General features: G+C 36.6%; 1 protein-coding gene across 6 annotated transcripts in view; it reads right to left on the bottom strand.

Moving 5' to 3' along the window:
• The window catches only part of LOC145686057 (HEAT repeat-containing protein 5B), a 356,761-nt gene that overhangs the window by 249,556 nt on the left and 84,933 nt on the right, over positions 1-22,272 (bottom strand). The window lies entirely within an intron of this gene.

Below are 22,272 nucleotides of genomic sequence, written 5' to 3'. Positions count from 1 at the left end.
TTACACATCTCTGTGTATTTTATTATATTTCAAGTCAAAACTGAGGTGGTGCTCACCAGAGAATTATCCATCTATTCTAATCTCAAGCTATTCATATACTGCATATGTAAACAATAATAGTCTATTATTATTATTATTATTATTATTATTATTATTATTAAGGACGCCCCCATTTGGGACACGACATGAAGACTATTCCGCAGGAGAGCTGCATGTTCTTCAGGTGTTTGTATTGATCTGTTTGTATTGTATATATGAAATTTCGTTTTCTGAGATGATGAATAAACTAATAACATAGTCGTTGTTTTATTTGTGTTCTGTTTCCTAGAAATACGCTGATCACAGTTGCCCCTTACCACGGGACAGCTCCACGCTGTTTAACATTTCTGTATAAACAAAATTACTCGGTAATTTCCTTATTTAAAGACTAATTTTACAAAGTCGTTTCCTGAATTGATGACTTAATTTCGGAAATTGCCGCATTAAAGACAAAAATTTGGTCCACATTTGTATGTAAGTTCCACATAAGTTTCCATCAGGGCCAGTCTCATTTCAAGTGGTTGCAGCACAATATCACATGGATCGAGGCTTATGACTAGTGTTGCCCACGAGACAAAGATCTGGGTCTGTCTCATTTCGAAAAGGTATGCTGAAAATGCCATTTCCTGCCGAAAAGTATATCCATTTCTATTGGAAGCCCTGTCTCATATCGTATCGTATCGCGGATAACACTACCTATGACGTTCACCACTCGCTCAAGGGATGAAAATTTCTATAGTAAAACATGATTGGTACGATCATTCATATGTGAAAGTACTTTCGTTCAGTGTTTGGCAGTGCCTGGCGGTAAGGTTTCGTTACATACAGACTGGAGTAGCTTGAAGGCACACCCTGGTCGATACACTATATTCTATGTTATACATTTTAAGAGTACTATAATAAAGAGAAAATAGGGATTACTAACGTTTCGGACTATACGAACAACCAAAGTGCGACCCTTGATGGATCTAAAACAAGCACAGGACTGTGATAAGCTCGGTAGAATTTGAAGCTATTTCACGTGAACCTTGAAGTTTTATATATATATATATATATATATATATATATATATATATATATATATATATATATGACTGATCCATAATTACAGATGAAATGCAGACCTATGACTTCCAACAATAATACAAACAACAGGCATTGTAGTAAAAACGTCATTTGTTTCCGACACCAAGAAAGAGATAAATGATGGTCCATCTGCTGGAAAAGTGATGGAGTTATGTTTTGAGTTTGTGGGTGTGCTTTCAGTGGACTTCTAAAGGTCAAACTGTGACAGGGCAATACTATACTTCTTTTGGATAACCCATGATCAGCAATCAAGTAAAAAGGAACAGAAATTTTGAAGAAAGGTGTTTTATTTCATGCCATCAAAATATGTCGACTCATGCCACGGTTGTTAAATGACCGAAATGCATGAGTGTAGGTTTAAACTTGTCTCCCACCATTCTACCCTCTAGATCTTGCCCCCATAGGTTATCACCTGTTCCTGAGGACTTACCTTGCTCGTGTCAGATTTTCACCACACATTGGGCCCAGTCATTCTTTCAGAAACATGTTCCGGGGCCACATTTAGTATTCCGGGAGGCACTGCTAGTAGTTCTATTTATTATTATATTATAGACGTATTATTTTGGCTTCTTCCGAGGGAGCCCCCCCTCCAAAAAAAAAAAACATGTCTGTAAGAAACACTGATTGGGCTGTTTTGAACACAGGAAGAAAGCTTGTTTCGAGAAAAGTTAATGTTCCTGTAGTACCAGACTAAGTTTCTAGAAGTCAAGGTAGACTGTGTGTGTGTGTTAGGGAGGGGGAGTAATGTTCACAAATTCAATCTGTAAGTGTATCACGGTAGGGATTAAAATTTTTCAATTAGCTTTTGTATTCTTCGGATAGACCGAAGTTGCTTTCAAATGTTTCTTCCTAGCCAAGTCCTCTTTAAGCATCTAAATAAATTTTAGATGTAGAAAATAACATCAAAAAGAACTTATAAATTTAACGTTTCTCATACACGCATTAATTTGTATTATATTTTAAACAGTGAAGGCATTGTCTCCTCCACCTAATTAACTTTATCGCTAAACTACCACTGATTAACAGACTTTCCACCAGTAAAAGATCCTTTCTTGATTACACCGTAAAAGAATAAATTATACTATATTGTCGGATTGTTAATAAAATATTTATGAAATGTAGGTAAAATGAGTAAAGCGATTCTCGAGAAAATGGTTTAAATTTAAAAAAAAAAATCCATAAGTAAATTAGTCCTTTTTTTTTTTTTAACGAGAAATGATTTATGCCATATTATAAGGTTGAAGAATATTTACTTACAAAGTATACTCTATAAACAAATTTGTTATAGAAGTTTTCGAGGAAACTCTTCCAACGAAAGTCTTTCCTAAGCCTAAGGGATTATTTTCATAAGCAATAGCAATAATAATAATAAATGTACAAGAAGTCAACAACTATAAACCCAAAAACTAAACTACTTGAAGTTTTAACACGAATGATTATGGCCAGCCAAGACCTCGTATTTAGGTGGGGCCTCCATTGTCATTATTTCTGATTTTTTTGGAGACAGAAATGTAATACTTCTTAATTCAGCTAGCCTCTCTGTTGCCTAATAATACTGTTACTTCCGAAAATTGATCACTTCTCATTAAGGTACACATAAACACTATGAACAAAATGAAATTTTTAGTATATTTTTACACGTTGTCCATCACATCTTTTCAATAGATACATACGCAAGGACAACTCATAAAATAATAATATAATTATAAAGGGCTCTTATAAAGTCCTTGCTATAAAACAAATATTTACAACTTTTTTTTTAAATAATGACACTGTAGTGAAATACATTTTAAATTGTGCGATAATCTGTAAATTTTTAGTTATCAACACTATCAAAATGATGAGGTTGGCAACACTGATGACAACAAAGATCATGAAAATGGCGACGGTACAAGAGAAAGCACAGTATGTGCATTGGTATACAGAACTGAAATCAGGTGTGTTGGTGCAGTGAAACAGACGAGTGTATAAAAATGTACCTCGTGATGTCAGGAGTATAAAGAGCTGGCACAACTAGTTTCTAGCTACCGGGAGTGTTTGTGATATGCAAAGAAGTGGTCGGCCGCCAATGAGCTCGAACACGGTGCGAAAGGTTGCCGACAGCCTGAAGAGAAGTCCAAGAAAATCGCTTCTACGGCAGTCGCTGGAGTTGGGAAACCCTCAATCAACAACGCGTAAGATAATGTAAAAGCATTTGAAAGCCAAATGGTACAAGATTAAATTTGAGCATGAACTGACAGAGGAAGATCAAGATACGAAACTGGAGTTTTGTGAAATGATGCTGAAACGATTGGATGATACAGGGAATTTCTAGTTACTCATGTTCTCAGATGAAACAACTTTACATGTTTCAGAGAGAGAGTAAACAGGCACAACTGTCTTGTTTGGGGAACTGAAAACCCTCGTAAATATGAAACGCACGAAAGAGACAGCCCGAAAGTGAATGTGTGATGTGCCGTATCAATGGACCACCTCATAGACCTGTTTCTCTTCGACGAAAACATTGCAACAGGGGAAACATACGTACCTTCAAATACTTTTACAAATTCTCTGATGCCCGAATTGGCTAGGTTGGGAATCAAGGATCGCATCCACTACCGGCAAGACGGAGCACCTTTCCCACATTCTTCACAAGTCGTTAGGGACTACCTTGACCGTGAGCTATCTGGCAGGTGGATTGGACGCAGAGGCCCTATCCCTTGGCCCTTTAGGTCCCCCGATTTGACATCCTGTGATTTTTGATTATGGGATCACGTTAAGACTCAGATGTATGCGGAAAAACCAAAGGACACGGAGGACCTGAAAGCTAAGATTAATGAAGTGATCAATGGCATTTCTCACGACGCCAGACGGAATAGCATTCACGGATTTCGCCGGTGATTGCAGGAATGTATGGATGTCAACGCAGCCCAGCTGGAAGTGTGGCGATGATGGCGGTGGTGTAACTACGGATGATTATACAAAATGTAAGTCTCAATAAATATCTTAACATTTATTTCACTGCAATACCATTATTTAAAAAAAAAAAAGTTATAAGCACTATGGCAAGGACTTTATAACAGCCCTGTACATACATTTACACGTCACGTGCGTACGTAAGAAAAACGATAAAGAGTTAAAGGAAACATGATGAATAATAATAAGCATTAATGTAATTTTTCAAGTTCATCATATGGATAGTGCATGCACATTACAACACTAAACTTTCAAAGTATTTCTAATTTCCGTTCCAGCAGACAGAAAATACTTCAGAACTAGTTGGCCGTGAAGTTAAACAAACATATCTGCTTCTTTTATGTGGAGGCAAAATCATTATTATTAAATTGTTTTAATTCAGTACCCATGCTATAAAAAGAACTTTCTAGTTTTAACATCGTATTATAGAAATTTTCCTCTACTTCAACTCTTTACGTAACACGTATCCTATTATTACATACAATGCGTTTCGAAACAACACAGACAACGTTTGGGAGGTGATTCCTCACACCAAGATAAGACGAAAAGTATAGAACAACCTGGGTGCACAAATGCTTCCTTTCGGAGATATAGGTTTCCAAAAACATGAAAAATGAACTTTAAAGGTTCGTAGTTCCAATAGTATGGGACCTACGTAGTCGGGTCAAGACTTTACTTAGGAACTAGTATGTGAGCTATCCAAAAATACATGTTTTAGAATCCTGCGATACTCACGCAACAATTTATATAGAGGAAGTTTGACTACGATCATATGATTTGAAGTATTCACGAACTACCTCTGTACAAAAAATACTGCTGTACAAAAATTATTATTATTATTATTATTACAATACCGTTTATAAACATGAAAGATAGGTGGTTTGTATTTGAATACAAAAAACTAGTTGACTGCTAACCTCGGTAGTCGTGAAGTCTAGGAGGCTCGATTTGGCTCGTTTTGGCTCGACTCGACTCGAAACTCGAGTCAAATTCGACTCGAGTTGGATGAAATTTTTCGAGCCGTTCTCCAGTCGAGCTTAAAGATGTCTATTTCGAGTCGAGTCGAGTTTCAATGAAAACTCGCTCGAACTCGCTCGTGCCCATCCCTAATCAGAACCACATGAGTCATCGCCGGAACTCGAACTCGGGTGTCTCGCATCGAAGGAAAAGCCGATCGAGTCGAACAGTAGAAGCTTTGCTACACTTTCTCTATTCCTTCTGTTTGATATAGCATTCGGCGGTGATACGAGACGCTGAACTCAATCAATCAATCTAATCAGTTAACAAATGAAGACATCCGCTCTTCACCTGTTTCAGGCTTTTGGAAAAAAATAATACAAATCTGCACAATCTGTTTCCTCACTGTTGGAAGTGATTTGTGAAAATCCCATGGCGAAGATTTTTAAAAATAACTGACCTACAAATGGTTAGAACCAAACTTAACATGAAATCAAACATCTGGTGAAGTAATTACTGCAAATAAAAAAAAAAAAATGCGCTCATTTTATATATATTATCTAGTAGGCAAAAGGAAAAACATTGAATACAGAACCGAATCATGCTTTTTACTTTCTAGAATCTGTGGGCGACAAACAAAAAAGACAAATATATACCGTATCAAAGCTATAGTTTTTAGTAGATGATTCATTATCTGATTTAATGAAAGCGGATGACTAACTGCATAGGATTGAGTTGCGTAAATATTTAAATATAGTAACAAAAACTAGACGGAGAGATTTCTGACTTCATTTTATCGTGAGTCTTCTTCCATAGTAATTTTAGATATCACATCAGAGTTATGGCAAAGTCACACTGTAAATACGTTTTCAGAAACTCGTGTTTAAAAGTTTTAGCAACATCTGTGAAATTGAGCAGTTGTGTTAAAAAAGAAACCTGGCTATCCCCGAAAACTCGATTCTCACAACTCAATTTTTTTCTTCTACGAATGAACATCTTAACCAGTCAAACAAGCTTTGCATTTCTTTGGATTATTTTCGCTTTTTCTCAGAGATGTCAGAGGTCAGGAATATTTGATCAAAACTGAACTTCTTTTGCACTCGAAACTGTTGAGAGGCAACACCATGGACAGGTGTGCACAATTTTACACAATTCATTAACTGTCATTCGCTTACATTAAAAGTTCACCACTGATACAACATTAATTCGTACTTACACAAGTTATCTTCTCAACCATATAACAACTAGATATGACTTCTTTCGGCTTTAAATCATGAATTTATGGGATTTGGAACTCAAAACTTGACAAAAAGAAAAAGAAAGAAAAAGAAAAAGACACCCTAGTTTCTCTTACAATGCCACTTTCGAACTTATCATCTCAAAAAACAGAAACATGAAATTAACTTTCTTTTTTAAAAAATCGAATCAAACTCTTAACAAACTTATAAACAATGTTGTAAGCTTTTTCTTCCATTCTTTGAATCCTATCTCGCTAACTTTGGAAATAAGAAAATAGAAATATTGGCAATGTCTCCACCCTAAGTTTTATTCTCCCTTCTTTTCTCTGTAGCTATACTAGAACAAAATTATCTTTTTTTTTTTATTATTTTGCAATATGTGTTTACGGGTATATACGTCAGGACTGTATTCGCATTAAAATTGAGTATTTCATTTTCTTCTCATGCGAAAAGAAGCAAGAAAATTTTATCTGAATTACCGGTAATTAGACAGAATATTCGAAGAGTAGTGTTTAAATTTTAAGAAAGGATCATTTGAATTTGTAGCACACTTATGTCTGGCAAACTTGTAATTGAATCAGTGAGTACAAAAAGGAGAATATTCCCTAACACGTTACTTTTGAAAAACGAAAAATAAAGCTGTTTACCGGAAATACCATTGCTTACGTAAAAATATCTGTATGGGAGATTTGTAGCGTATGTTAGGACCTTTCATTTCCCAAAATTCCAAAAACGTAATGGGATTGGATATTTAGTTATGGAGAAATTGTTATCGTGGAATGTTATCCTTTATTTTTGGAATTTTCTTCTTTTTCTACTCACCGATTCAATTATCATCTATGATCGCTCATGACTTTTAGATATTTGCTTACGTTAAATGTTAAATAATGCTACAAAACATTTACTACTTTGCATATACCAGGATGTGTCACAACTGATAGTATTTTGTAATATTGACATTATGGGTTTGTTACTAATTTGTTTCTTTCTTCATTAAAATTTGAGCTCCATTTACTGCACTAATTGTAGGCCGCGAGATTTTGGTTGAGATGTTTCACCCGCAAATCATCACTAGATTAAGTATTAACTCTGTTGTGATGGATGGTCAACTACAAAATAGAAGTATGCACGAATGTGGATATACGGACTAATATAGCTTTTTATGGGTATATTTTTATTGATTCCGTGCGATTTGTGGTCATTCCAATTCGCGACAATGTTCACGTGTCGGCCAAATTTAATACAGAGTTTGATAAGATTCTTCAGCCGAAAATAATAATTCCAGTTTACGACCAAGCGGTAATTGGTTCTTTATATGAATGAGGACAATAGAAATGATACACGCTGCCAGGTATTTTTTCTTAAAATTATGAAGTGTTATGAACTACGTAGGGGGAAAAAAGGATAGACGTTCCTTTGCTCAAAAATGACGTAATTGTAGATTCCTAAGATGTAACGTAACGTTGGTCAGGAAACTGAGTCAAAATACTATAAAACACACACACACACACACACACATACACACACACACACACACACACACACACACACACATATATATATATATATATATATATATATATATATATATATATATATATATATATATATATATATGGGTGATTCCACGAAAAAGGGAAATTTTCTGTCACGGGCATTTCTTCAAACTACTACTAGAAAGAATCACCTCATTTTTATTTTGTTTGGTAGTAACCGTCACAAAGTAGGTATGCCATGTATAACAATTTGCAAATATACCACAAAACATACGTAAAAAATTAATTATTACCCCATTTCTCAACTCCGTGGGCTGTCACAGACTACAGTTCACTGATTTTAATCAATAAATTACAACTGAAGTCGCAAATCAAACATCATTTAATGGTAATTAAATGGAAGAGAACACTTGAATGTTTCGGTTTTGTGGAAAGTAAACCTTTATAACGATTATTTTCGAAAGCTTGACTATGCTTCGTTTCTGTCACCTCTATTTCGTCTCAACTCCATGGCAATAGAAAAAATTATCATTGCTCTCAGCAGATAGCATGGTCGTCCACATTGGCAACACCCACACGAAGACAAGGCAGATATGTTTGACTGAAGAACAGAAAAAGTTGTGTGCATGTGTTAAAAGCTATAGGAAAAATATTTTTGTGTGTGGAAAGCAGGTGCGTATATTAATTGATACTCAACACCATGGTATTTATTACTGAATGTATTTGTATGGTATATACCTTCTTTCCCTTGAGGAACCTACGCCTTAACGTAGAAAATTCGTACACAATTACTCACATGTATTGGTTAAAAAGTGGGCCGGTAAAGATAAATTATATTCGATTTTCTCAACTCCATGGTTCTCAACTCCATGTCCATCTGAAAACTAAGGAATCCACGGTGTTGAGACAAGTTCACGGAGTTGATAATCCTAGTGTTTGTTATGCTCATGCTCTTCCAAATATTTGTTCTTTCAATATATTGATATAAATAAAGCTCGTTTATGGTCTAGTGACTAGTATGCTCGCCTTTCGTGCGTGGTTCTGGGTTTGTTTCCCGGTGGAAGCTCAGATGTATTGAAACCTGATCGCGCAGACCATCGCAACGGTCGTAGAAGCCGACACGCTGACCACATGTCATTCACACTCAAAGGCCGGCTGGTGGGTCCTAGCCCATTTAAGGAGTGTTTCGCGGAAGTTCAGATTTGGGGCTGTAAGGTAGCCGGAGGTAAAACTTCAGTCAAGTCAAGATGGATGGTATCTGTTTTTAACTTATTGACGTCTCAATCTTATGATCAGCTAATTGTTTTCTTTTCAGGGATTGTCGAAGAGTCTGATGGCAAAGTACGGACAGTCAATTTTATGACGTGGATCGGGAGGAATTTCTCCTGGCCTACTAAACCTGACGTTTAAAAAGTGTTGGCAGTTGTCATTCTGTGTAGACTAGAACAGCCCTTCCCTGTTTCCTCAAGACATTTCCTTCATTGGAGTGGAAAATGAGGGCTACTTAACAAAGAACATCGAATTATCCAAAGAAAACGGAAATGATGAGTGCCTTACACTGTCATTTAGTGTGCATTATACAGGGCGTTTCAAAACAATACCGACAACGTTTGGGAGGTAATTCCTAACACCAACTGCACGGTGATTCCTAACACCAACGGTATTGCACTTTCGACGTGTTGACTTGATCACACAGAGAAGACAGACGGTTTACATAAGCTCAGAAAACAAATGAAGTAGACAATAGACAGGTTTAGTGACTACTTCATCTGTTTCGTAAGCTTATGTGAAAAGTTTGTCCTCTCCATATGATAGTCAACATATTGAAAGCGCAATAATTTTTCAATATTCGATAAGTGTATGTGCATTTCTTTTTTCTTATTTACGTTACATATATATATATATATATATATATATATATATATATACAGTGGCGTATTTAGGGGGTGGCTTCCGGGCTTAAGCCCCCCCCCCCCGAAATCTTACTTAGTATAGTAAAGTCTATGAAATATCTTGCAGAATTTTCACATTTCCAGATAAAGCCCCCCCGAAAGTTAGCAAAGCCCCTCCCGAAAGAAAATCGTAAATACGCGTATATATATATATATATATATATATATATATATATATATATATATATATATATATATATATATATATATATATATATATACTCAATTTTGGAACCTTCATTAGATATATTTTCATGTTTGCAGTATTTTCTGGAGTATTTCTTTATAACAAATTATGTGTCATCTAGTTTGTTAGAATTTTATTCAACATAAGGAGAATAATTCTAACTTACAAAAACTATTGGAAAATTATTTCAATTTTTATGTAAATTGTAAGCGTAATCACTTATAAACCAAAACTTATGACCCAGATGTATCACGTTTCTCAACTCCACAGCAACTTTCAACTCCGTGTTAACTAATCTCAACTCCGTGGGTGCTGAAAAGTTTATTATTTTTTATTTACTACACCAATAACGATTCAGCTCTGCTGAACACCTAATTAACATGTACTTAGTAGTAGTAAGTGCATGTGATATTTTTATCGAAATAGGCGACCATCAACGGAACAAAAATTTTCCAAGTGAAAATTTCCCTTTTTCGTGGAATCACCCATATATATATATATATATATATATATATATATATATATATATATATATATATATATATATATATATATATTATGTGATCAAAAGTATCCAGACACCTGGCTGAAAATAACATAAGTTCGTGGAGCCCTTTATTGGTACTGATGAAATTCAATATGGTGTTGGCCCACTCTTAGAATTGATGACAGCTTCCACTCTCGCATGCATCCTTTCAATCAGGTACTGGAATGTTTATTGGGGAATGGCAGCCCATTCTTCACGGAGTGCCGAACTGAGGAGAGGTATCAATGTAGGTCGGTGAGACCTGGCACGAAGTCGGCGTTCCAAAACATCTCAAAGGTGCTCTATAGGTTTCAAGTCAGGACTCTGTGCAGGCCAGTCCATTACAGGGATGTATGGTCGGGTAACCACTCCGCCACAGGCCGTGCAGTATGAGCAGGTGCTCGATCGTGTTGAAAGATGCAATCGCCATCCCCGAATTGCTCTTCAACAGTGGGAAACAAGAAGGTGCTTAAAACATCAATGTAGACATGCGCTGTGAGAGTGGTACGCAAAACAACAAGGGGTGCAAGTACCCCTCCAAGAAAAACACGACCACACCATAACACCACCACATCCGAATTTTACTGTTGGCACTACACACGCTGACAGATGACGTTCACTGGGCATTCGCCATATCCACATTCTGCCATCGGATCGCCACATTGTGTACCGTGACTCCACACAACGTTTTTCCACTGTTCAATCATCCAATGTTTCCGCTCCTTACACCAAGCGAGGCGTCGTTTGGCATTTACCTGCGTGTTGTGTGGCTTAAACAGCCGCTCGACCATGAAATCTAAGCTTTCTCACCTCACGCCTGTCATAGTACTTGGAGTGGACCCTGATGCAGTTTGAAATTCCTGTGTGATGGTCTGGATAGATGTCTGTCTATTACACTTTACGACCCTCTTCAACTGTCGGTGGTCTGTCAGTCAACAGACGAGGTCGGCCTGTACACTTTTGTGCTGTACGTGTCCCTTCCCGTTTTCACTTCACTATCACATCAGACACAGTGGACCTAGGGATGTTTAGGAGTGTGGAAATCTCGAGTACAAACTCCTGACACAAGTAACACCCAATCACCTGACCACGTTCGAAGTCCGTGAGTCCGTAGACATTCTGCTTTCTCACGATGTCTAATGACTACTGAGGTCGCTGATAATGAGTATCTGGCAGTAGATGGCAGCACAAGGCACCTAATATGAAAAACGTAAGTTTTGAGGATGTCCGGATACTTTTTATCACATAATATATATATATATATATATATATATATATATATATATATATATATATATATATATATACAGAGTGTTAATGAACTATACCAACAAGCTGCAAGAGGTGACTCCTCACATCAAAATAAGAGAAAAAGTTCATATGGACCTGTGGGGAAAAGTGTATAGTTTCAAAGCTAGGGATGTCCAAAATCGCAAAAAAGCCAAATTTCAAGATTCCCTATTTCGAATTTGAGAAACTGTGGATTGTGGTTCTTATCAGTGTAAAGGAAGTCATACATACGCAGTACAAAAATGCATATTTTAATTAATGTTCAATGGGTGTACAGAGTATTCCCTGCAGGGTGAAATTCCCAGACATGCCATCAACCGAATTTTGCGATATGCTCAGACTTTATAATTGGTCCAAAGTAGGCAAATGATAAGTCTTTATAGCAGTGAACATGGAATCATTTGGCGCGATATCGGAAGTGTTAAGGATCGCCAGCAGCACGGTCTCTCGTACTCGGGAAAACGCATACTGTGATGTTTTCTTTCATGCTGATAAGTGAAGAAAACGTGAAATATACAATGACAAAATACATCGCATCACACGTTATTCTGAACACAAAAGAATGGAGCTGCCGATTCCTAACACTTCCGCCTTCCCTCCGAAGCACTGAATGTCCATTGTTGTTAAAGTTTACCTCCTGCATACTTTAGACCATCCTTGAAATCAGCGTATACCTGAAAACGCTATTGAGAGCATATCTGAGAATTACACCCTGTAGGCAATACCCGGCACACCCATTGAAAATTGATGAAATATGCACTTTTTTATTGTGTATGCGTGGCTTCCTTTACGCTGATAAGGACCGCCATCCGCAGTTTCTGGAATTCGAAATAGGACCTGTTGAAATTTGGCTTTTTCGCGAGTTTGGACAGCCCCAGATTTGAAACTATGCACTTTTCGGCATAGGTCCATATGAACTTTTTCTCTTCTTTCGACGTGAGGAATCACATCTTACAGTTTGTCGGTATAGTTCATTAACAACCTGTATATATGTAATTTTCTACAGCACTGGGAGAAGATGAAGTTTTCAAATTATTAATATAAAATTTGGTACTCTTAATTTTTTCGAATTTCTAAATGAAATGGGAGAAAATAGCTGTTTACCCCCCCTTTTAGGGGTGTAAACACAAAAGTTCACTTTCCTTATGGGAGATTCAATGTTAAATTTTGGAAGCAGTTTTCTCCAATTATTCGTAAAGATTTTGGGTCAAATGAATTGTATTTGTTACGAAATGCAAAAACACTCATTCACAAAGCTAGTAAAGCCGTCTCAAACATTATTTTGGGAAGGCCCCCCTTTTGGGCGGCAAGGGGCGTAAGAAGGTGGTGGGCGATGTGTTACCAAATTCCTAAAATTTATTTTCGGAGTGCCAGTAAACGTAAGATTAATCACGAATGTCACAGAATTAATGCTCCAATGCTCCTTACATGTAAGAGTGAGTGACAATGGGGCTACAGCCCCCTTTCAAAAATAAGATAACCATAAATAGCCTTAGTAGGAACATTCGAGAAGAAGGTATTTTTCGGTCATTAAGGTGAAATTTGGCGTCATTGTAGCAAAAGAGTATGCGTTTTTGAAATCTGGAATGCTATTTTGGTAACGCACCGCCTTAGGGAGCACAGGGGGCGAAGCATTAGATGATGGATCTTTATAAAAATTCAAAATTTTGTTCCGGAAATGCCGGTGAGCGTCAGACTTTTCACTAATGTCACAGAATTAATATTCTAATGCTTCTTGCATGTGCCAGTGATTTATATGGGGCTATAGCCCCCTTTCAAAAATAGAAAATCACCATTAATATCCCTAGTAGAGACATACGAGAAGAAAGTATGTTTTGTCAATTAATGTGAAATTGGCGTCGTTGTAGCAAAAAAAAAAAAAAAAAAGTACGCGTTTTTCATATCTGGAATGTGATTTTGGTAATGTACCGCCTTAGGGGGGTATAGGGGTTGAAGCATAAGTTATTGGATCTTTTTAAAGTTTCAAATTTTATTTTATTTGGGGAAATCCAATGTGTGTCAGATTGATCACAAATAATGCAAAATTAATATTCCGATGCTCTTTGCATGTGTCAGTGACTGATATTGAGCTACAGCTCCCCTTTCAACAATTACATTAAAAATTTATAATAAATATCCTTAGCAGGGACATACGGAAGAAGCTATATTCTGTCAATGAATGTGAAATTAGGCATTGTGCTAGTAAAAATCTGGAATATTATTTTGGCAATAGGAGGCACAGGGCACGGAGGGTAATTTGGTACCTTTGGGGGTCATAGGGGGGAGGACTGATAGAAATTCCAACTTTTATTTTGGGAGTGCTCATGAGTGTCAAATTAGTTGCAAGATGCACAGAATTAATACTCCATACTGCTTTTATGTACCAGTGACTAATATGTTACTACAGCTATCTTTGAAAAGCATCATAAATTCAATATGATTATTCTTACGCAAAGACCTACTGGCAGAATTTTTTTTTTTAGAATGTGAATTTTTTTTATTATTTTTAGGAAAAAAGATGTTTGTGACAATAAGATAATACCCATATGTGGATTTCTTTTAGGGGCGTGGACTCAGAATTTCTTTTGCCTAATGGAAAAGTGACATGGGTAAATTTGCATTTTTAGTTAGAAAATACAATAACACTCTTTCGCTTGCGTCTGGAATTTTATTACGGCCATTTCTTCTTATTGGGCAACATAAAACAAAGAACTGTCCAGAGTGTAGTCGTCCAGATATGTTGGAAAAGGTGTTTACAGTAGCTTTAGTAAATTGCATTAATTCATTCATCTCTTGCTTGTTCACGAGGGTATGCTGAATAAAAATAAGTTCATTTTATCTGTCTTACACTTAGATTAATGAAATCTTTAAGCAATTTAGTTAATGACAAATGAGCCAAAAGAAAAGTGTTGTTTTTAGAAAGGGATAATGTTTTCTTGGGGTTATGGTATAGCCTGACTCAACCTTATCCTTATTCCTCGCGAGACATTTGTCTTTACTACAACCATGTGTCCATAGTATACGATTTCCTGACGTGCCTACATGTGCAGTATACGAGTAGGCTACTGCGTGGAAAGTGGTATCATACAGTTATTGTGGAAGAAGTAGGGAAAGATACGCTTTTTCTATGAATAAAGAAAACAATATTTTAATTTTTAAAATATTACTTTTCATTAAAATCTTTTCGTTCGTGGTACCTGCGGCATTTTCCATTGTCATTTTGTGTTCTATTTCGAGCTGGTTTGCTTAAGTCTGCAGAAAATATGCTGGTGACTTTATATGTGATTTTATGCTATAAGAAGAGACTAGATTTGAGGCTGTCTCGTCTCGAAAATATGCTGTAAAAGTGATGTCTCGATTCGAAAAATGTATGTTTTTCTATTGAAAGAGCTGTGTCTCGACTCGAATTTTCTTAGGAAAATTCTGGCTCGACTCGTCTCGTGCGCATCCCTAGAAGAGACCAATTTGATTTATAAAAACGCAAAATTCTTTGATTATATTCCAGTGATGAAAAAAAAGCTATATCCTTAATGTCTTACACTGACAGACGATATTCATTTACACTAGATTCGATTGTTTTTTTTTTAATCAAAACATTCTTCTACAATAATGACAAACTGCACATTAATTGTAAAGCATATTTACCTCCTTCCCGTGCGTCCCTGCTAAGGATATTGACCGTAAATTATGTGATTTTAGAAGGGTGGCTGTAGCCCAATATTAGTCACTGGCACATGCAAGGAGAATCGGAATATTAATTTTGTATTATTTGTGATCAATCTGACACATTGGATTTTCCAAAATAAAATTTGAAATTTTTATAAAGATCCAATAACTTATGCTTCACCCCTGTGCCCCCTAAGGCGGTACATTACTAAAATAATATTCCAGATTTGATAAATGCATAACTTTTTGCTAACCCGACGCCAAGTTTCACATTAATTGAGAAAAATCATTCTTCCCGTATGTCAATACTAAGGATATTTAGGATAACTTTTTTAATTTTTGAAAGAGGGCTATAGGCCAATATAAGTCACTGACCATGCAAGGAGCATTGGAATATTAATTCTGTGACATTTGTGAATAATCTGACGCTCACTGGGATTTCCGGAACAAGATTTTAAAATTTTTATAGAAATCCATCATCAGATGCTTTGCCCCCTGGGCCCCCCCTAAGGCGGTGGTTACGAAAATAACATTCCAGATATGAAAAAAACATACTTTTTTGCTACAACTACGCCAAATTTCACATTAATTGACAAAAAATACTTTTTTCTCGTATGTCCCTACTAGGGATATTTATGGTGATTTTCTTATCTTTGAAAGGGGGCTATAGCCCCATATAAATCACTGGCACATGCAAGGAGCATTAGAATATTAATTCTGTGACATTTGTGAAAAATCTTACGCTCACTGGCATTTCCGGAACAAAATTTTGAATTTTTAAAAAGATCCATCATCTAATGCTTCGCCCTCTGTGTCCCGTAAGGCGGTGCGTTACCAAAATAACATTCCAGATTTGAAAAACACATACTCTTTTGCTTGATCGACACCAAATTTCACATTAAATGACCAATATACCTTCTTCTCGTATGTCCCTACTAAGGATATTTATGCTGATTTTTTTTTTTTAACTTTTGAAAGGGGGCTGTAGCCCCATTATCAGTCACTCTTAGATGTAAGGAGCATCGGAGCATTAATTCTGTGACATTCGTGATTAATCTGACGTTTACTGGCACTCCAGAAATAAATTTTGGGTTTTTGGTAACACATCACCCACCTTTTTACGCCCTTTGCCCCCCAAAAGGAAAATGAAATGAAATCTTTCAGTTTTACGTCCCACGTTTATGCTGGTTAGGCTAAAGAAGACGGTGATGATGAGTAATGAATGAAATGGTGGAATGAAGAAAGTGGGAGGAAACGGGAGAACCCCGTGGAAACCCACGCACACTGTGTTTGTCTACCACAAAGTTCACTTGGCGTGGACTGGGATCGAACTCGGGACCCCAAGCATCAGAGGTGAGCGTTCTACCATTGAGCCACCGCGGCGCCCCCAAAAGGGGGGCCTTCCCAAAATAATGTTTGGGACGGCTTTACTAGCTTTGTGAATGAGTGTTTTTGCATTTTGTAACAAATACAACTCATTTACCCCAAAATCTTTACGAATAATTATTGGAGAAAACTGCTTCCAAAATTTAACATTGAATCTCCCATAAAGAAAATGAACTTTCGTGTTTACACCCCCAAAAGGGGGGCTAAATAGCAATTTTCTCCTATTTCTTTTAGAAATTCGAAAAATTCATATATTTCTCAACAAGAGTGCCAAATTTTATATTAATAGTGTGAAATCTTCATCTTCTCCCAGTGCTGTAGAAAAGTGCATGAATTATGGAACAGTGTATATATATAGGGTGTTAATGAACTTTACCGACAAACTGTAAGAGGTGATTCCTTACATCAAAATAACAGACAAGTTCATATAGACCTATGGGGGAAAAAGCATAGTTTCAGAGCTAGGGCTGTCCAAAATCGTGAATAAGCTAAATTTTAAGAGGCTCTATTTTGAATTCGAGAAACTTCGAGAAACAGGTTAACACCGATTGTAGCTTCCCACGCAGCTAGCTCAAAAACAACTAATTTTTGTGAACTATTTTTAAGTAACATTATCATTTAGTTTTAATAACTGTATGTTAAAGCTTTTTTTTGTTTATTATAAACTAGATAAAACTATTATTTAAAAAACACTTCATAGGAAACCAAAACAACATGATACGTAACCAAATGCAATTATAGTTCGTTCCTCTACTCGCTGCCGTAACTTGGGGGTGCGGTGGCTCAGTGGTAGAGCGTTCACCTCCGATGCTTGGGGTCCCTGGTTCGATCCCAGCTCGCACCGTGTGTGCTTTGTGGTGGACAAACACTGAGCTCGTTGGTTTTTTCGGGGTTCTCTCGTTTCCTCCCACTTTCTTCATTTCTCATCTTCACTGTTTCCTTTAGCCTAACCGGCATAATCGTGGGACGTAAAACTTAAAAGATTTCATTTTCATTTTTTCGCTGCCTTAACTTATATTTTAGGGGCGTTGTTTTTTCTGGCAACATTGCTATGGGTGGCAACACTAAAAATCCTTCAGGTTCATATTTTCTGTTGTAGAATAACATTATTTATGATTGTAGAAGTTGCATTTCATTATCTACTTTCACTTATGAATACACAGGCAAAAGAAAAATGGTAAATTTTATATTATTTTTAATAAGGCATGTTCTTAAGGGAGAATTCACAGTAGTACTATATACTGTCAATCTTTGGGATAGGTGTGCACCAATCATGTATAACAGTCGGCCCCCGAGGCGGTACTGTCTAATGAACCCTCTCATCCCGCCCGTCAGATCCGTTATTGACAATTTATTCCTTACGTAATCTCTTAAACTAAGTCGATTTTTTTTTCCCTGGATAACTTATGTCCACCTTGAAAATATCCTCCGCATTGGAATATCCAGTGTACTAGCGAACATTGATCGCCTTATGGAGAGTCGTTTTGACGTATGATTAACGACATAATAAAGGCCTGACTACTACGGGAACCTTATGTTATTCGAACTCTTTAGTATGGCACTAATCACACGTCAAAATGACTCTGCATATGGCCCTGAGAGACTAGTTCAGAACACGAAAGGTCCCACTAAGTGCAGGGTTTGAAAAAACCCGGGCTTTTTTGAAAAAGCCCAACCCACCTGGGCCGATATGGTTTTTTTCGGGTATTTTCGGGTTTAATTGGTTTTTTTCGGGTTTAATCGGGTTTTTTCGAAATATTTAAATGTCTTTGGGGTAAAAGTGTTAAAATGTGATTTATATTTGTGATTTATATTTCAAGATTATCATTGTCACAACTTGCAACAATTTTCTACTTACTGCTGTTTTGAAAAAATGGCCGCCATTTTGAAATTTTACATTCGATCGCCGAGAAAATCTATACAGCAAATTTAGCATATCTCGTGCTTCCACCGTCAAAATTTCAACTTAAAAGACTGAAAATTGCGCTTTGTAGCGTGGATACTCGCTGTTTTGAAAAAATGGCCCCATTTTGAAATTTTACGTTGGTATGCCGCCAAAATCTATACAGGAAATTTAGTGTGTCTCGTGCTTGTATTCTGAAAATTTTAACTTAAAAGTCCAAAAGTTGTACCCTGCAGTGTGTGTGGTAGAGGCAGACAAACGAGTTGAGTTGATTTTGTGTTTAACATCCCTTTTAGCAGCGAGGCTATGAGACGGGACCTACTGATTAACGTGGTATCCGAACCATATGAGCTCCCTCCGGAAAGCAAACCTGGGTCCCACGCCGAAGACACGTACACTAACCGCATAGCCATGAAGGAGCTCGGCAGACAAACGAACAAATGTAGATCAAGTCATTCAGAAGCCTGACTGACGTTTGCCAAATATGAGTACCAAAAGGGGTCTATTAATTTAAAACAAAGATAAATTCATGTTGTATGAAATAAATAAATGTTTTAAAATGTCTTATATGAAATTAACATCTTCCAGCGTAAATAAACCTGCCATATTTTCTCCATGAGAATACGGGACACCTCAGATTCCCCCCCCCCCTTCCTCAACTTTCCAACACAGTGATATGAACTGTAGTCTGGTTATGAACAAAAGTATAATAGGCCGCGGTGGCTCACAAGTAAACCTTACGTTTGGGTGAATCAAGTTGCTGACTGAGATACATATGAGAAAGTAGTACTAAATGTGGTCAGTATTTCAGTGAACTTGTAGGTGCGAAGCTCCAGGGGTTTAGGAGATACAGCTACCAGAACATCACATGGAAGTACACAATAGTCTTCATACAGTTGGAGGTAAAAGCTCTGTAAGACCTCTTGTAAGAACAAAAGGTGAATAACAAATATATGGGTACATATTAGACTAGGGGGAAGTCATATAGTAAGGGTATACCTGACGGCGGCCATCTTGAAATCCGCCATTTTGAATTAAAGTTAAGTTTTTAAAATAGGAATAGGGTCATGTGATACATGATTTAAGGCGCAAATTTAATCAGTAGAAAAATGGTGACGTTAATTTTGATTTACGCGCAATTGGTAAAAAGTTACAGGGAAATTAAATATTGTTGCAGCATATGTATTAGTCCTTTACCCCACCTTGTAAATTTTGTGTTAATGATAATAATTAAATAAGTTCAATTATGACTCAATTCCACTTTGGTCATTTGTCCTTAAATTAGCAACTTGTTTATGCGATAACAAATGCTGTTTAATGATAAAGCATAGATGGTTATACCGTTGCATTTATGGTAAAATTTGCTATTAATAAGGTGTCAATGTTATGTGTTTTGTTTAAAACTTTTGCCTGATTCAAAATGGCGGATTTGAACATGGCCGCCATCAAGGCAACTCTTACCATAGACCTAATATTTATCCACCAGCTTTTTATTTAATTATTATCATTAACACAAAATGTACAAGGTAGGGTAAAGGACTAATACATATGCTGCAATAATATTTAATTTCCCTGTAACTTTTTACCAATTGCGCGTAAATCAAAATTAATATTACAATTGTTCTTCTGATTAAATTTGCGCCTTAAATCATGTATCACATGACCCTATTCCTATGGGTTCGATTCACCCAAACGTAAGGTTTACTTGTCGGTGGTAGAGCGTTCACCTCTAGTGCATGGGGTTCCTAGTTCGAACCTAGCTCGCGCCAAATAAGCTTTGTGGTGGACAAACACCTTGTGCGTGGGTTTTCTCGAGATTCTCACGTTTCCTCCCACTTTCTTTATTCTGCAATTTCATTCATTTCTCATCACCGTCACCTTGAGCATAGCAGGCATAACCGTGAGACTAAAACTAAAAGATTTCATTTTATTTAATTTTCCTTTCATTAATACAATAGGGGAAAGTTCATGTGCTATAAAAATGCTTTACAGGAAAACAATATGAAAATTATTTAAATCAGTGGTACAATCTACTTTCAATATTTTTCGCGGGTTTAGCAATATTTATTTACATGGCTGTATCTGCCAAAATTACGTTCGTCAGTTTAATCTGATGAAAAGCTGATTTTTATCCTTGTGTCGTGTGTGATTGTCAGAACCGGATTTACATTTTTCTAAGACCCGGACTAAAGCACAATTCTTGTTAACTCATCTAATGTGTTGCTGAAGAAAAGGTTAGTCATTTTTCCTGTGTTTGTAAATGTAGAAACACTGTCTTTTTTTTTTTTTTTATGTTCCGGAGAGTATCCGAATTTCCATCAAATGCAATGGAAAAAGTAGGATTACAAATTTCGCTCGCTATCAAGTCGAACAGGGTGATGTTATAACTTCCTCGAAACTGTTACATGCAACAGCGTATTGTTCATTCACTAATTACGAGGGTCACTACGAAAGTTTTGAGAGACGCATTGTTGTGGCACAGTATTTGAATTCCAACAATTACGTTCGGTAGTGGTATCCAGAGCGAAGAAGCCAAGCGAGTTTTAACTCGCCTAGCTTATCGGCGTGGCCGTATTGCCTTCACTTTTTGTTGATGTGAGCAGTATTCGGCTGTCTAGAATGGAGCTCGAAAGGGAACATTTTCGGGCAATGATCCTTTACGATTTCAAAAGTGGTTTGAACGAGACACAAAGCCTTGACCATTTGCAGGGGGCATTTGGGGACTTTGCTCCTTCCCGTGCTACAATTTTTCGGTGGTTTGGTGAATTCAGAAGAGGCCAGACATCGCTTAAGGGGGTAGACTACTAAATATTTTTGAAAAACTAATAATTTTTCTTTTGCCCGTTTTTCGTAAGTGGAAAGAGGTAATAAAATGTAACTTACTACAATAATAGATAATGTTATTCTACACCCGAAAATACGAATTGGAAGAATTTTCAGTGTTGCCATCCATAGAAATTACAGTGTGACCAGAATTTGAATTACTCAAAAATCTAGATAAAGGCAGCGACTAGAAAAATGAACTCAACGGTAATTGATGACTTATCATGCTGTCTACCTTTCTTGTTTACTACTTTTTAAAAAATGTTTCTACTTATTTTGTAATAACTTATTTATTTTGTAATAATTTATGTAAGTTTTATAAAATAAATAGAAATGTTATTTAAAAAGTAGTAAACAAGAAAGGCAGACAGCATGATAAGTCATCAATTACCGTTGAGTTCATTTTTCTAGTCGCTGCCTTTACCTAGATTTTTGAGTAATTCAAATTCTGGTCACACTGTAATTTCTATGGATGGCAACACTGAAAATTCTTCCGATTCGTATTTTCGGGTGTAGAATAACATTATCTATTATTGTAGTAAGTTACAGTTTATTACCTCTTTCCACTTACGAAAAATGGGCAAAAGAAAAATTATTAGTTTTTCAAAAATATTTAGTAGTCTGCCGCCTTAAAGATGAAGAGAGAGCTGGACGTCCGGCAACAGCTGTGTCAGATGAAAACATTGCCGCTGTGGAACAAATAATTCGAGAAAATCCTCGAACAGCTTTCAAACATTGGATCGCCAGCAGTAACAAAAATTCTTCATG

The sequence above is a fragment of the Thermobia domestica genome, chromosome 5, assembly GCF_964235325.1.
Source record: "Thermobia domestica chromosome 5, izTheDome1.hap1.1, whole genome shotgun sequence".
NCBI lineage: Eukaryota > Metazoa > Arthropoda > Insecta > Zygentoma > Lepismatidae > Thermobia > Thermobia domestica.
The sequence above is the reverse complement of the archived record's forward strand: the minus strand, read 5'-3'. Positions and strand labels throughout refer to the sequence as shown.